General features: G+C 41.8%; 1 protein-coding gene across 1 annotated transcript in view; it reads right to left on the reverse strand.

Annotated features, from left to right (window-relative positions):
• The window catches only part of rapgef6 (Rap guanine nucleotide exchange factor (GEF) 6), a gene marked incomplete in the record, with an annotated part of 127,389 nt that overhangs the window by 97,114 nt on the left and 13,985 nt on the right, over nucleotides 1–16,290 (reverse strand).

Consider the following 16,290-nt stretch of genomic DNA (forward strand, 5'->3'; position numbering starts at 1 on the left):
AAATCACGTCCAGTGTTGGTGTTCTCTGAGAGAAGCCGCTTGGATGATGCTAAACACTGCCTATCAAATTGACACGCTCAAACCAGACAGACAGGCAGGCATACCACTTATCAGTGTTCATGACAGCAGCGAGACACGCAGATATATCCACTGCAGGCCTTTAAATAGTTCCTCTATCAGGGCCAGCTGTCAAAACATTAAGAGGATGCCAGAGTGTGTCTGTGTGTGTGTGTGTGTGTGTGTGTGAAGGGAACAGCTTCTCATAAGCTTCTGTGGGATCAAACAAACAGCTACTTCTAACAGGTGGACTTCATGGCCTACTGCTCACGTGGACACGCATGTTCAAAGACACACACGGATAGATGCATGGCTAAATCACTGCAGAGAGGAGAGACGACTTATTTCCTTTTGGAAATCCTCAGCATTTATTATCCCAGTCTTACTGACTCTATATAGAAGCCTGTATATAGAATATTTTAAGATGGGTGATCAGGGTTCCCACGCTTGCCTTGAAAAAAAATTCCATGCTACCTCCTGATTTTCCAGGTACCATATTAAGTGATGATCTATAGGCCCCTGAAGCTTTCCGCGCCCCCCTCCCCTCACACACACAACCCCCTTGGACACCTGACTACTAACGCCGGGTTTACACCGGACGCTGAAGCAACGCATAAGCGCAGCGCCAAGCCTTAAATAACAGCTGGCTCCTATCCACTCCCATGTTAATCCTGAGTGCCGGCCCCACCGGAGGCTGAAGCGCTGCGCCAAGGCAACGATCGCGGCGTGCAGCGATCGTTTCGGCGTTGAGTCTATTTTTTGCTTGACGCGAACGTATCGCTGCAGGAAACACACTGAAAAATGATTTTAAACGATATTGATGACATATTTTATATAAATATAAATGATCAAATACGCATCCCATAGTTTGTATTCCCCTTCTGTTGTCCTGGAGTTGTAATTTTACCAATTTTACCAATCACATTATTAAATGTCCCCCTCTGCCCCCACTACAGCCACACAAGCATAAAGATAAAAAGAGAGAGAGAGGGGGGGGGGGTGTCTACGTACTCTCCACATCGGCTTGAGTGGAGAATACGTAATTTACCCTCGACACCCAACATTGAACGGAGCAAACAGCTGAGAAGTTCTTGAAGATGGATGACATTAAATTAATAATTGAAGTGGAGAAGTACAGTGAGCTGTATGATCCTCGGCACGTGTTGTATAAAGACAACATTAAAAAGGACAAATGCTGGGACGCTGTTGCAGTTAATGACAAATATCAGCTGTATGTGTGATTACGGAGAGGAATTGCAGGATGACCGCCGCGGAGTTAAGAGTGTCCGGTGTGACCAGCCAAGCGCCAGCGTGCTAGGGATTAGCGCTTACGCGTCGCTTCAGCGTCCGGTGTAAACCCGGCGTTAGGCTACTTGATTTAAAAGACGTGCCAGTCAAGTCTACATTGTAAATACTTAGAGATTATGTCTTATTGATAATATCAATGCATGAAATAATGCAACAAGCTGTAGATTAATAACAATTGAACACTGGGATTGATATATGTTTTCTCTTCCACTCCTCTCCTATCTCATTTTTGTATCACTTTTTTAAAGAAAAAAACGAAAAATCACAAAATAGCTAAAAGTAGATATAAGGATGAATGTTACAAAATTGATCAAGACTAGACTGGTCATGTCAACTAGTATAGAAGTAATGTCACAGCCTAATGTGAAAATGTATTGGTAGTTAGCAAGCAATGCAAGCTAGCCAACACTAGCTAGTTAGTTAGCAAGCTGAATGTTGGCTAGCAAGATTGCACTGCATGTGCTTGCTAACCATCATTAATGAATCCAAATTCAAAACAAACTCCCCTAAATGTGGTGAATAACACGGTTTTAGGAAAAGTCAATGAGTGAAATACATATGAGGATCAAACATAGTTGTAGTATTTTAAAAGCAAGGTAAAAATGACCTCAACAATTCTAGTGTAAGCTGCTAGCTAGCAAGATTGCACTGCTTACTAACTAAGGTTGATAAACCCAGGTTTACCACACAGTTAAAACACAGCTAATTACATTTGAGGATAAACTTGCTTAAGAAGTTTCACTGTAGATGTCAAGGCTCCCGTGTTGGCAGGGAAATGCATGTATTTGACCCTTCTATTGAGATCGCGAGTAACGTTTCTCGGCTATTATTCCCGAAGTCTAACAATCCGAAACTCTACTTTTAAAGTCCATATCACTAGGTGGCCTGCATCAAATTCCAACATCCAATATACCAGATAGGATGCTAAGAGCATGCTCTACAACATGGGATCATCCATTTCTATCTACAGTAAAGCTGTTCACATGTAAAGGGTTTTTATAAACTCATCTTAATTATGTGCTCAATAGTTTCATTTATTTTACACATCATCCAATAAAATTTTCCAGGACAACTGTTTCAATTTCCATGTTAGTGTTGCACTTTTGCTCAGTTTCCATGACTTTTCCAAACCTGGAATATGAAAAAATAAATTCCATGTTTTCCATGGTTTCCAGGTACCATGGGAACCCTGGTGTTGTGCTGATTGAGAGCTCGAGGACACTGCAAGCCCACCTACACCTGCAACCTACACCCATTGGATGGTACTAGCTGTCAATCAAACGATATTGTTCTAAAGGCAAACCTTTCCTATAAAAGCTACAGCCTGTGTACTTACAATTTAAAGCCAAACCATTAACGTGTCTGCATCTAAATGCCACTTTTTCTGTCAATGTGTAGTAGACAAAACCTAGGTTCATCCTCAAGCATTTATACATTTCCTGTATGATTGAAATAGTCACCCATATCCAAGCGAGGAAACAAATGGGAATATTTAAACAAAGAAACTGCAGCAGGCTTTCAAACTCCTCACACCTGAACAGACAAAAAACCTCCCTTACAAACGTGCCTCTTTAGGGCTAAAGCCGAGGCACAGCTGCAGTTTAGCGAGTACCCACACAAAAATGGGAAAGTTACAATGCTCTAATCTGGAACTAATAAATCAGAAAGTCCCCTAGAGACCAAATTCACATTTGCAGTGTGTGTTTCCTTTGCTGGAGCATTAATCTCCTGAACTGCTTTTGTTTATAGTGTAAACAGACCTTGTCATAAAATTATTGTCAAACATTTCATACCAAATACTGAGAATCGTACAAACGTGTTCTGTGTATTTTGAGGTTGTGTAGCCAGAGGCTGTGCAAGATTTTCTAAGCAGCATCAACAAATCAAATCCCTGATAAGATACACACAAATACGAATTTCAATAAGAAAGCCAGTAGGGATCATATGTGTGTAAGTGTGCATGTACTGTATGCTTGTACTAGTAAACAGAGTCAAGCAGTGGTAGCCAGTGGAAGCAGAGATCAACACCAGGGAATAGAGAGCCTTCAATGCAGTGCACCAACACACCTCTGCCTGATGATTGTGTTTTCGCCTCTGTCTGACACAGGAAGGAAAGTTATGTGTAGAGCGGGGGGGAGAAGAGAGAAAATGTAAGTAAGAGAGAAGTGTAGAAGAAGGAAAAAGAGTGGGCGTGAACAGAGAGCAGTCAGACAAAGAAAAATACAAAGAGTGAAAACAGAAACAAGAGATAAAACATTGGAGATGAGAGATTAAGTGGAAGTCCTGTTTTGCAGGTTGCTATCGTTAAATCGCTGCTACCGGATAACTCGTTGATGATGTTAGAAAGAAATGTAAAAGCCTTATTTAGAGAGTCTAGTTCCCATGCTGATTCTTATTTGAATGAACTGTGACTAACAAGTTGGAATTTTGTCAAGTTTGTTATGGTTTCCCTCAGCTGCAAACAGGATTCAGTATACGAGGGTTTTTCCCGATGACAAAAATCGGAATCTTAGTTCCTCCTGCACCGTGAATGACACTGAACACAGGGCTCTCATTAGAATAAGAGTTCATCGCTGAAGGGCCAAGAGCTCAACCTGGCCAGAGAAGAGCTGCAACCTCCATTTACTGATCCCGAGGCAGAGCGGGCAGCACGGACAGGCAAGGTTCACAGAGGCGAGGAGGTGGAACTGTATTGACATCAAATCACAGTTAACTGGGTTATTGAGCTATACAAACTGCTCCAGTAAGCGCTCCTGTCATGTTGCTGAGCATGCATGTGTCTTATGTGCCTGCAAGCCTGAGGCGAGTGCGGTGGATCAGATAAGAGCAGACAGCCCCAATACCCGCCCCCCCAATACTTCTTAGTGTCTTCCTGGGCTACATTACCGTACAGCAGCAATACCGAAAGCCTTATTTCACAAGAGTCCTTCTGTATCAAGTGGCAACTATGTGGAAATATTTTAGTCTTTTGGCCTGTGACAAACCAACCATCATAAGACAAGCAAAGAGCTACATATTTAGGATGGAAGGTTTCTCTGTTATCACCTAAATCTGAGTTAAGATGGTGCATGTATGAGCAGGATTTTTTTCTGATTGTGGTGCCATTATACAACTTACAAAAAAAGTGAGGTGCAACCCGTTGAGGAGGAGAGTGTAGATGATCAACTTTTAAAGCCAAAGGTTTACAAGACTAAAACAAAACAAACAAAAATCCATAATCAGAAATAATTCCAAAGTAGGTGAAAGAATGGATTTTAAGAATTTGAAACTAAACAAACCTTAACAGGTACAATATGTTGGACGATATCTTGGACAGATCAATGCTATAATGTATGGGGGGCTTGTATCCAATGTCATTGTCTAATACGACATTGATTATCATTTCAATTTATTAGTGTGTACATTTTCAGAAAATGGTAAGAAGAACAATTTGACAATTTCTCAGATGATATCTTCAAATTGCTTATTTTATTTCAGTGCAACAGACTAAAAACCCAAACATATGGATGAAAACTAGTCAGGTTAGGGTTTGGGTTTGTAAAGCTGCACCTTGTCTCACCTCATTTGTTTATGTTAGAACTCTGGAAATTGGGTGTTGCAGCAAACTCACTGAGCAGAGCAGAGTTTGACTGAATGCTGATTTTGCTCATTTCCTTGGCTCATCAGACTGGTCGGGTGAATTCACTTTACTTTTCTACTATTGTTTCACTGATGTGTAGAAAAGGAATATAAAACAACAGTAACACCAGATATATATGGATTTACAAATGTGCCAGCATGACCTTTAAACAAAGCGCATAGTGATTACTCTACTACCAAACTCACCCATGAAGCCAACTGTCCCTATTTCATTTATTGATTGAGTAAAGCAGGTCATCAATAGGCCGGGACAGACAGATAGTAGGATGTCAGGGGAGTGAACCACTGCTTTGCAGCTTCAATCTGTAGTTTCACTGAGAGAGAGGACGGTAACTGGATCATGACACCGGCCACATGAATCTTTTTCTCAGTGCAGACTCTGTATCGATGTTAACTGAGGGCGTGGAGGCCGGGGTCGGGTGTCGGGTTGCCTATGCAAATGAGCTGATCCTTATATTTTGACGTAGTCTTGGCCCCGCCCTCAATCCACAATAACTACAACATTTTGATTGTGCAATATGCCCCAGACTTGAGTTTGGGACGAAGTGGCCTAGGGGGTAGAGTGGGCTTTCTCCAACCAGAAGGTTGCCGGTTCAATCCCCACTCTTCCCCATCTGCATGCCGAAGTGTCCTTGGCAAGATACTGAACCCCTAAATGGCCCCTCATAAAATGTTGAGTGTACTAAAAATGTAAGTCGCTTTGGACAAGGTTTAGAAGCTTTTCTAACAGTATCTCAAATCCTATCCATGTCCAAACCCACTCAATTTCCACGTATTACTATCAAAGCCACGTATTTCATGTCATTAACCTCAAGCCTGTGTCCCATACACTGTTGTCTCATTGTCCGGTCCTCCCAGGGCAGGGCAGCGAGCGAGCGACCTTTGACCTGACCTCCCTGGAGGCTCGTGATGACCCCGGCCGTGATTAAGAGGTTTGTATCCTCAGGAGAGATCCATTCATCCAATCTAACTCATCACCAGCTGAGGCTTTTAGTTTACTTCTTGAGGATGCGTTTGTAGGTTAATTCATTAAATTTGGTCAGTGTTTCAGTTTATAGTTAAAATGTAGGATACTTAAAATCTTCAACAGCTGAATGTTTCTCAGTATCTAGCTCATTGTTAAAAGTCTGTAGTTGTACTGGTTGCAAGTGAGATGTGTGATTGATACCATTAAACCAGGTACTGATGTTGCATTTATTTGACATGTAGGTTCACAGAATCAAACGGAGTTTGTCGGTCAAGAGAGAAAATCATTCGTTTTGTTAAAAAGTCGAGTCTTTTGATGACACATGGTTTGCTACTGGCTGCAGAAATGTTTAATAGTGTGGCTGTCAAAGTAAAAGTGAGACAAATGAGGCTGATGCACCGAGCTGATCAGCGGTGCACTGGGTTCGCTATGCTTGTGTCTGGTGTGTGTGTGTGTGTGTGTGTGTGTGGTCAGGCGGCTCATGTGTGAGTATAGGTAGCCACGGTGCTGCTGCCACCTACTGGCAGAAACATCACTCTCTATGTTCAATGAGACCATGTGGAACAGATAATGTACATTTATACTGACACATTTCCATTGTTTACTATAATGACACCAAAACCAAATTGAAAACGGCCGTCAATAAATAAGTACTACAGTGACAAAACTGTGGAAGAAACAGGATGCAAAACCAGTTGGCTGCCTTTGTTGGTGCTCCCATGAGAACCATCACAGATCACAACTCTGACCATTCTCTTCTTGTGAGCCATTTTGTCCATTTTAGTAGCATGTTTGTTTCTAGAACTCCTCAGCCAGGGCAGGATTCTGACATTTTGACATTTGGCTTGTAAAAAAAAAATGCCTGTTACTCATACATAACAAGCTGCTGCAGCACAGGAGTCAGACAGAAGCAAGTTGTAGCAGCACACAGGCGGTTGTCCCACCCACCACATTTCTCCCTTTCCTTTCAGGAGAAAGCCTATTGTAACACACACACACACACACACACACACACACACTTCTTGATATGCTGCGGCACTCCTACATGAGTAAGGAATGAGCAGGCTACTGTTGTGCAAATACTGCAAGTCCAACTCTCGACACTCTGCTTTTTAAATTTCAGGTAAAGGAATAAAAAAAGATCTCAACCCAAAAGTTCAAACTTCCTCCACTAAAGTATTGTTTATAAAAATGGGACTGAGTCTCTTCAGGAGGAACCAGGGCTCGTCTCCTGCTGAGTCCGCCTTTGTTCGGAGTTCAGTCAGCCCTCGTCCCACACCCACCTCCACCAGAATGTACAGTATGCCGGTCGGCGTTTCACCGACACAGAGACGATATTGTAGACAGACGATACAACGCGACCATTCAAGCCGGCAGAACAAACAGCTTGGCTAACATCCTGCCTGCATAGCCGGCCTTTAACATTTACATTACATAGACTATACTGACTGCTTAAGCCTCTGTGTCAACATTGTGCTGGGCTATAGGATAACAAGCAGAAAAGCCTGGCACCAAAATGCTTTAGCGTACAGTATATTCACAATGTATGTGTATATCTTAACGTCCAGGAAAAGTCTGAAAAACATTATATCTTGGAATTTTTAACAAATACACAAAATGAACTAGGATAGCCGTCAATAGAGCGTTCAGCACATACACTTATAGATATCACTCTCCTAAATATATACCTGATTTCCTATCATCAAGATCCATGAATCCTTCAACTCAGTGATCTGGCAACGCCCCTTTGTTCATATCCCCAAGAAAAATGTGTGTGTTCTTTCAATGAGCAACAGTAATACAACATGCAAATGATTTCACCCTTTAATAACAAAATCCTTTAAAAAAGTTTGAATCTGAAGTTGGCTCTCTATAGACTGCAAAGCTACAGTACAACAAAGAAGATTATAATAAACTTTTGAATCTTATACAACCCTAATGCAGATTGTAAATGTCCATCTATATGGACGAGAACCCAGGATGATTCGAATAGACGATATTAGATCGAGCGATTCTTTACGAAACAGGCCACTTCTTCTCTGAGCCACCGTTACACACACATGCACCGAATGGAGAGGCTCTGTTTATCATCAGACATGGAAGCTGGGACTGCAGACAGGCCTCAGCAGAAACGTCAGATTGTTGGAGGTTGCATGAGAAGGGGATTCATCACGAACGCTCTCTACTGCACCGTAAACCTCAGCGTGCGTGTGGGCAGAGGGGATTACTGCCTAAAGCAAAGTTGTGATGAGCGAACCACAAGTTCCATATAACATAGCATGAAGTAAACGTTGGATGAGTTGGAAATCTCGGCTTCTGAGTGGTGAGAGCGAAGAATCGTGCGGCCTGTAAATCTTATTATGTGCTGACATCTGGCTGTAAATTAAGAACATGATGTTATGAGATATTTGCTGATCAAAGCCAAACCTCGGATGATTTCATTGATTATATTATGGTGATTAGAGCAGCTATAATTCCTCTTATTTACACAGTGAAAGATATATATTTAATCTTGAGGAAACGTTGTAATCTTTGAGTGAAGTAAAATACCCAAGGAGAGACAAATACACTCTTATTCACTGCTCAATGTGTACGTAGCCGTATAATCTCCTTACTAGATGCTTAAGAGGCTCAAGTGAAAGCTAAACATGAAGCACAATATGACATTAATATTCCTACAGAGCCTTAATGGTTTAAACCACAGGGTCTTTACAGCACCAGCTATGATCCCTGGGTATCAAAACTCCAGACTGGATCACGACCCACACGTAACAGAGGCCTTGCTGACAAAGCTCTGCTCCCGTGTGCACTGCGGCCTTATCACTGTCAGCATCAGTGTGCGGTTTCAAGTACACTAGCAGCACTTAGCTCATAAATCCCCTGCTCATTGCTCACAGCTCTGCTTGACAAAGGAACTATTTTCAGGAGCAGGACCAGGTCGGAGAGGCGGGGCTTGAAACAGTTCGTACAAAAATACTTTTTTCCCCAGGATAACTTAGGGAAAATCATTTAAAGCAAGCTGGACACAAAAACAGTGCAAGTCCCTGATCCTGAGAGTTCCTGCACTGTGAAAACGAGGGTTCATAAAAAAAGTGCAGTGACGACAGTCCTGGTGCCGGTGGTGGAGCGGTTATGGAAAAAGCCGGGAGGAGGGAGTGAGCGCGTCAGGGTTAGGGGGGAGGCGTCAGTCGGGACCAGAGAAAAAACTTCAATGAGTCAGGCTTGTATATGATACATGATATGATCAGGACAATTGCAGTATATGTGAGTCTAAACTGACAGTATGTGGAATAACAGTATATACGACAAATAGATCTTGGTTAGATGGAAATATTTAAGAAAGACATTTTTCAGGGAAAATCACCTCCACTTGGGAAGGATGCAAATTGTGCAGCAGTGCAAATTTGTACCACTTCATTCCAGACTTAGTACTGGGAACATCCGCTCCCCCTTCACTCCTACTTGAGGAGGTCTGAAGAGCCAGTCTGGCCCAAAAAGCACCACACCAGCTGCCATCTCTCTACCCGCCAAACCAAACAGCCACACACACACACACTCACAGACGCACAAAAACACTGCCACACACAGAAATGGAAAATCTGATCTTAGCTGAAGTTTATTTTTGTTGAAATGAATGAAGCAGGCACGGGACTTTTTTTTGCTTTCTAGAATGAACTTTCCCTGGTAGCGAGGAGAGGAGGCATCACAGTGTTATTTATTTGCAATTTTATACTTTTATTTTTGTTTTTGCATTGCATTGTACATTTCAAATGTAGATTGATTGAGGTGAGGGGCAACACCCTCAATGCGTCTCATTCAACGATTTTGTTGTTTTGGATAAATGCTAAGAGCGAAAAAACTTTTCTCCAAATGTTTTATTGATGAAGAAAATCTATATCACTACTAGACAAAGTCACAATGATGCAGCCCATCATCAATATCAGCCTCATATTGGATTTTGACACAGAGGGAAATTAAATTATATTGATTTTATGACGGCCTATGTTCCATAAATATAAAAGACTTTCATAATTTGAAACATCTGTACTAATTACACTGTACTTCCCGTCCAAAACTAGCTGCCGGATTTCAAACACATCTTAAACAGTTTCTTAGGAGTTTTCCACGCCCTCCTGCTCCCTCTCATTACCGCCTCGCTCTGCACTCATTCATCATCTCCCCAGAGCAGCCTGCACCTTTGTTACAAGCTCTCATTTACTGAGCTGTTCGCATTATGCCATGGTTCATTTTTATTATTCCGGCTGTAACTTCTGAAAGTTCGACACTACAGAGCTTTTCATCACCCGCGGTTTTAAACTCATTTGTCGTTCATGCCTCTGCCTCTAACTTCTCCCTCATTACCTCTCTCGGTCTCAGCTGGGGGGGGGGGGCACAGAAGGCAGAGAGAGTTTACCTCTATCGAAAGGAGCTGATGTTGGAGAATGAACACACAGTGCCGAGCTGAACGCTGCAGGTTCCTGCCAGATAGAGCTCAGCTGACAGATAAAGACTGAGGGTGGGCTGCCGAGTTCAGGCAGGCACACAAACCGAAATGTGCAAACACAAACATGAAGAAGCATGTAGACGAATAGGACAGCTCCGCTTCTCTGCAGGGCTCAAATTAAAGTAACTGATGCATGCCCCCACTTGGCCGTGGCCTTGAAGCCACAGGCGCTGGAGATGGCCAAGATATGGAACAGATAGCTGATCTCTTTCACCAATATGTTCAGACAGGCAGCTCTGCTCCGTTTCTCACACTCCTGCTGCAGTGCCATAAATCAAAAACAGCCAAGCAGCGTAGCACTCTGCTTTAAAACTGCTCTGGGGTGTGCACACAGGACGGTATAAGACAAAAAGAAAAAAGCACAAAGCGTCTTGAACAGGACCTTGTTAGTTTTAGCTAACCTGTGGGAATGAAAGATTAATCCAGCTTTTGTTTTGTTTTGTTCTTGTGAGTCTCACATGTTGCTGATGCCCCCCCGGGTCATGTACGAACCAGGTGAACCTGGGCCGCGTGGTTTCTTTGGTAGTGAGCAGTGCAAACATCAGCGAAATGTAACCACTGCTAGCACTGAAGAAATCACATTCATATGTGTGCTTCATTATTCTTGGCTGAATGAAAAAAAACTGCAATAATCCTTAAAAGGTTTCCTGTAAATGGAGAGTGGGACGTAAAAGCCACCATTTAAGTTGCGGGTGGAGGGGGGGCGGGGGGGGCATAGAGGCTGATGAGGGATTTAGTGCAGATTGTGAGAAGTTAAGCCGTAGAGACCAGGAAAATACAAATTCTAAACTAAAATAACTTTCATAGCTGCGGGAAGGAGTGATAAAGTGCATAGAGTAGAATTAAAAAGTTATCAAAATGACTTTTTAGGAACAAAAGCTACATGAATAAATAATTGTAACAAGACTTAATCACAATGAGATGAACGTCCTTATCCAAGTCTGTTTCTTCTGGATGTTCCTCCCTGACAATCCCAACCACTCTGGACATGACGATGAGATCATTGGCTAAGATGCACATTCGGTTTTCATACATTTGCATGGAAAAAAAACACAGTGTGTCACGTTGAATAACAACAGTGGAAGCTCACCAGCTACAGAAGAATCCAGCTAATCCAGCTAATTCACTTTTCATTTAATTTTTAGTCTCTGCATAAAATCTGCTTTCAGGAAAATTCATAGACATACGATTTGGCACTGAAAGGTTGTAAGAAAAGTCAGTGGAACCAATGTAAATGATTGAGTTAATTTCATGTGAAAACAGGCAGAACAGCATTTTTTGAGAAAGTATGCCATGTTGCAAAACGTCCACAGAAAAACAAACAAGCACGAACACCCGTTACAGCGTCAGATACCGCCGTGCATCGTCATCACATTTTTTTGTTAATGGCACGTACTGCGATCACTGACATCACTAAAGCCTAACGTCACTTTAATCGCCTCAAAGGATGTGTGTGAGTGCAAGTCGTTTCCATGGGGGGGGGCATCAATCCGTCTCCATTTGTGCGTCTGACGTGTGTCTACTTAACAGCGCTGTCTGCTCACTGGTGCTGAGTCAACAGACCTTCTCCTAATGAAGCACCCCCCACCCTGCAACCTTCCACTACACACACTGTGCACCACGGCATTGAGGCTAATCTGAGCCTCATCAATACCCTGGACTGGTTGGATACCTGGTGGACCTGCAAATTGGAAGAAGACAGAGTCACATGACCTCTGCTCCGTTTGTCGTGGCATCCAGGAAAAACACTGTCAGAGGAATTAGTGGGGATCACATGACAGGAAAACGGTGGGAATCAGCTTTGATTTTGAATTTGTTCTATTATAAGTAGTGAATCGGAGAATGTGCCAAATTTTCTTAGCTATACATCCAACCATCCATCAACTACACCACTTGTGCTTTGAGGGGACAACATACAAAGATCAACAACCATTCACACTCACATTCACGTTCAATCAACGTAACCCCAAACTGTCAATGGACTGTGGAAGCCGAAGTGCCCGGTGAAAACCCACATAGACACGGTGAGAACATGTGAACTCCACACAGAGAGGCCCTGTCTGAAACGGCATGGTGATATAAGGAGAGACATTTGCATCGTTTGCAAATCTGCTTATGAATAAATTAATTATTTACAGGAATTTGACGACTGAGTGTTGCAGGAGAGTGACGTGGCCCAGTTTTTCTCCTCAGTGCCCCGTGGATGTACATGTGCACATGCTGGTCTTACATAAATATGTCTGCCGTGGTTCAAACTGCACAACCGCCTGATAAGAAGGGAATAAACGGCTTTGATTTGATCTGATAGGAGAGTAGGTTAATGCACGACTGTGTCCAAGGGTAGAACAACAGTGGAGGAGTTACCAGCAGCGTGTAGTCATTCAGCCTGAGAGACAAAACCTCAGCCAATAAAATCATACTAATTTGATGCTCGTTACAGCTGCAAATTACAATTATCCTCACAGTGCATTCACCTGCCACAAATTCCCTAAGCCTGCATTTACACCTTTATAGAACTATAGTTCATATGCCAAAGATTTTCAGTTTACAACCTAGCAAATCAGAAAATGATGCCATTTAACTTTTCAATTTATAAAATTATTACCCCTGCCAAGGACGTTATGTTTTCTTTGCTGTTTGTTAGTTTATCTGTTTGTGTTACACAACAACTGCTGAACTGATGATGATGAAACTTGGAAGGATGCGGCACGGCTCAGGGAAGAACCCATGAAGTTTTGGTGCATATCTGGGATCCAGGATTTGTTTTCCACTTTCTTTAACATTGTGAGATAAGGTATTTTTTGAAATTTACACCAATTTCCCAGGGGGAAAATGCATTGATCTAGATGAAAAAAGATCAGATATCTTTAAGTGTTCAACATTTGGTGCGTCTTTAAGGGGACTATAGGGTTTTGGTCGCAGTAAACAGTAACACAGAGTTTGTTTTCCACGACTGTGTCTACTAAAAAACCCTCAAGGCCCAATGCTGTCTTCTTATTGTACCTCCACACACACAAAGTGGGGGCAGAGTGAATATATATATTGAAAGCTATAGGCCACTGAACCCGGCCATATGAACAAACACATGAAATAAAAGATCTCCCATGACCAACAGTGTAGCTTAAGCAAAGCAGCGTATGTTTCTGCAAAGCTCCAAAATAAGATAAGCAGGTTTTTCAATAAACCCATCTCAGTTTTTCTTTAGGCAACTTTTCAACTTCTGACCTCTTCCCTTTCACAACTCTCACCCAACACACTTCTTGAAAGACCCCACCACACATACACACATATTTCACCAACTGCTGCCACACAGAGTTGTTTTTCTACATACAGTAGATGGCTGTTAAAGCTATAACAAGTTTCTCTTGAAATGATCTCAGTTTGAACCTACGGGATCTATAAAATATAAAAGACACAAGGAGCCATATGAGAATACAGTATAATTTAAGTGGGTGAACCGTTCCAGCTTGTGCTTTTCTTCGGCATGACTACGCCACCATGTTTGGATTCCTCATTCATTGTTTCATACAATCGAGTTGGCAAGGCCGACAGGAAGTTCAGGGGATTCGCGCTGTCACATTCCCAGCATTCCAGAGGTGAGCACGGTGCGTTCTTCACAGGCTCGTCAGCAGAGGAGTTGACCCAACAAGCAAACAGGACACCCAGAGTGTGATCCAGTGCTTTGTGTGAGTGAACGGAAGTCAAGTGATATTGCAGACGAAAGCAGTGAGGTGAACAAATTTGTGAGGAAGGGAGTGAAGGGAAGAAAAGCGTACTCTAGTGAAAACATGAATTTACATTAAGTAAACAAATAAATTAAAACTTCGGTTTTGGTTCAGCTCTACCCGATACGTTTGGTTTAATTTGCTCAGTTATTGCTATAAAAACAGGGTCCAATGTCATGATTGACAGCTGAGACTGACTCAAGATTGGTTGAGTGTAACAACGGAACCTTGCTACTTTTGCTCCTTCCGCTGATCGATGGATGAATGAACGAGTGATTCATAAAATGAGTGAGTCAGCAGATTATAGTGGATAATCAAACTGACTGTATTTCCTCTGCTGTCGCGTGTTGCTTGAACCAACATGACGGTGTGTGCATGAACTTTATCATGACCGGCTAAACTGGAACTACTCATACCTCTTTGGAAACCTAACCACTTACGCCTCAGGGGACTACATCCATACTCCACATTAGTCACCGCACTATTTCATGTTTAAGTGTATGTTGCTCAATCACAGCGCCGGCCTCCAGGGGCATCCTCCTGAATTCCATACAGGCTACATGAGCATTTAATGGGAGGATTGGTCACTGCACAGACTTGCAGATACCATCATCGACACATGAAGACTGGATCATGCAACACATGCGTTTATCTACCATTTGTACGAGAATTTCATATAATGCCCTTGTTTTTCAGTCGAGCAACAGATGAAATGCCTTGTGATTCACTGAAATCCATATTGGGGAGGTGAAATGCAGTTTTGGAAATGTCTTCTTTTTTTTTTTCAGTCCTTTCAGACAATTAACTGCCTTGATGCAAACAACAAGGACAACAGCTGAGAAGATTCAGACACAGAATTCAATGTGTCTGCCAAGGCTCACCGAGTGAGGAGGAGGATTTCGACAAACAAAAGAAACTAAAGTCTTTGTCACCTCTAAAGATGATAGAAACATGAACTTTAAGAAAGCATTTGAGATTCTAAAGATTTGGCTTTTGTTGCAAATCAATGCTTTTGCACCAAATGTTCTTTAACAAATATAAAAAAATATATAAAATTAAATATTTAAAAAAAAAAAAAAAAAGCTTATTTCCAGCCAACAAGGCAAAGGCAATGATTAACAATAAAAGCCAAAAGTTTAAAGCTCTCAAATGCTTTTTATTTATCTGGCGGGGTTCTGTCTTCAGGAATACAAGGTTTTAGTTGACTGTTTCAGAAAAAATGCAAAAAGGTTTGAGAAAGATTTTTTTTCATACACACCTTAGGTTTTAGTAGATTTAATACCGAATTACACCTCAAGCTTATATTCCTGGAACATGCAAGTACTGATGGACGTAATTTTAAAAATGAGAGCTGTCCTCAGACATTCAATGCATTTTAATTGTAGATCTAATTCTGAGTGACTGTGTGAAAAAGCACAGTGATGACTAAGCAGAAGAAAGTCCTTTTTATTATTTCCAGCCCAATGTCATTCTTCTACTGCGTATGAGAAAGATAAATTAAGTTGGTTTGGTCAGTCAAGACAATAATGTTGTCAGTACAGGACCTTGTATCAAACATTGTATGTCCATGACTTTTTAACTGCACATACAAAGTTGGTTCCACCTGCAAAATAATTATTCTGAATCTCAAAATAGTAGGTAGGCTGCGTGTGAGACATGGGTAGTGAAAGGAGTATAATTCAACTCAATCAGGAAAAAGATAAGTCAAAATATTATGATAGCATCTAATGTAGCCAAAAATAAATCATAGCTGCTTGCATAGAGGTGCTCAAACAATGTGTTGCATTGTTTGTACTAAATAGATGATCCAACATCCACAAGGGGAAAAAAAAGGACCATATTCTCATGGACTGTTTTCCAATCAACTTTCTCATTACTCAAAGTAAGGAAAACATTAATTCACAGTTTGAAATGTTCTTTCCATTGTAAAAAAAAAGTTTTTTAAATAAAATGTAACATGGTACTACAACATCGGCCCCCTGGTTTTGTTTAGAAAGTGTGGAGGTGTTGGGGTAGCGGGCTGAATGGGAAGCGGACGATGGACGACCTTCAGCAGCCCGGGGTTTGTGTTGTGATGTGGATAGTGACTC

The sequence above is a fragment of the Limanda limanda genome, chromosome 14 (assembly GCF_963576545.1).
Source record: "Limanda limanda chromosome 14, fLimLim1.1, whole genome shotgun sequence".
NCBI classification, from domain to species: Eukaryota; Metazoa; Chordata; class Actinopteri; order Pleuronectiformes; family Pleuronectidae; genus Limanda; species Limanda limanda.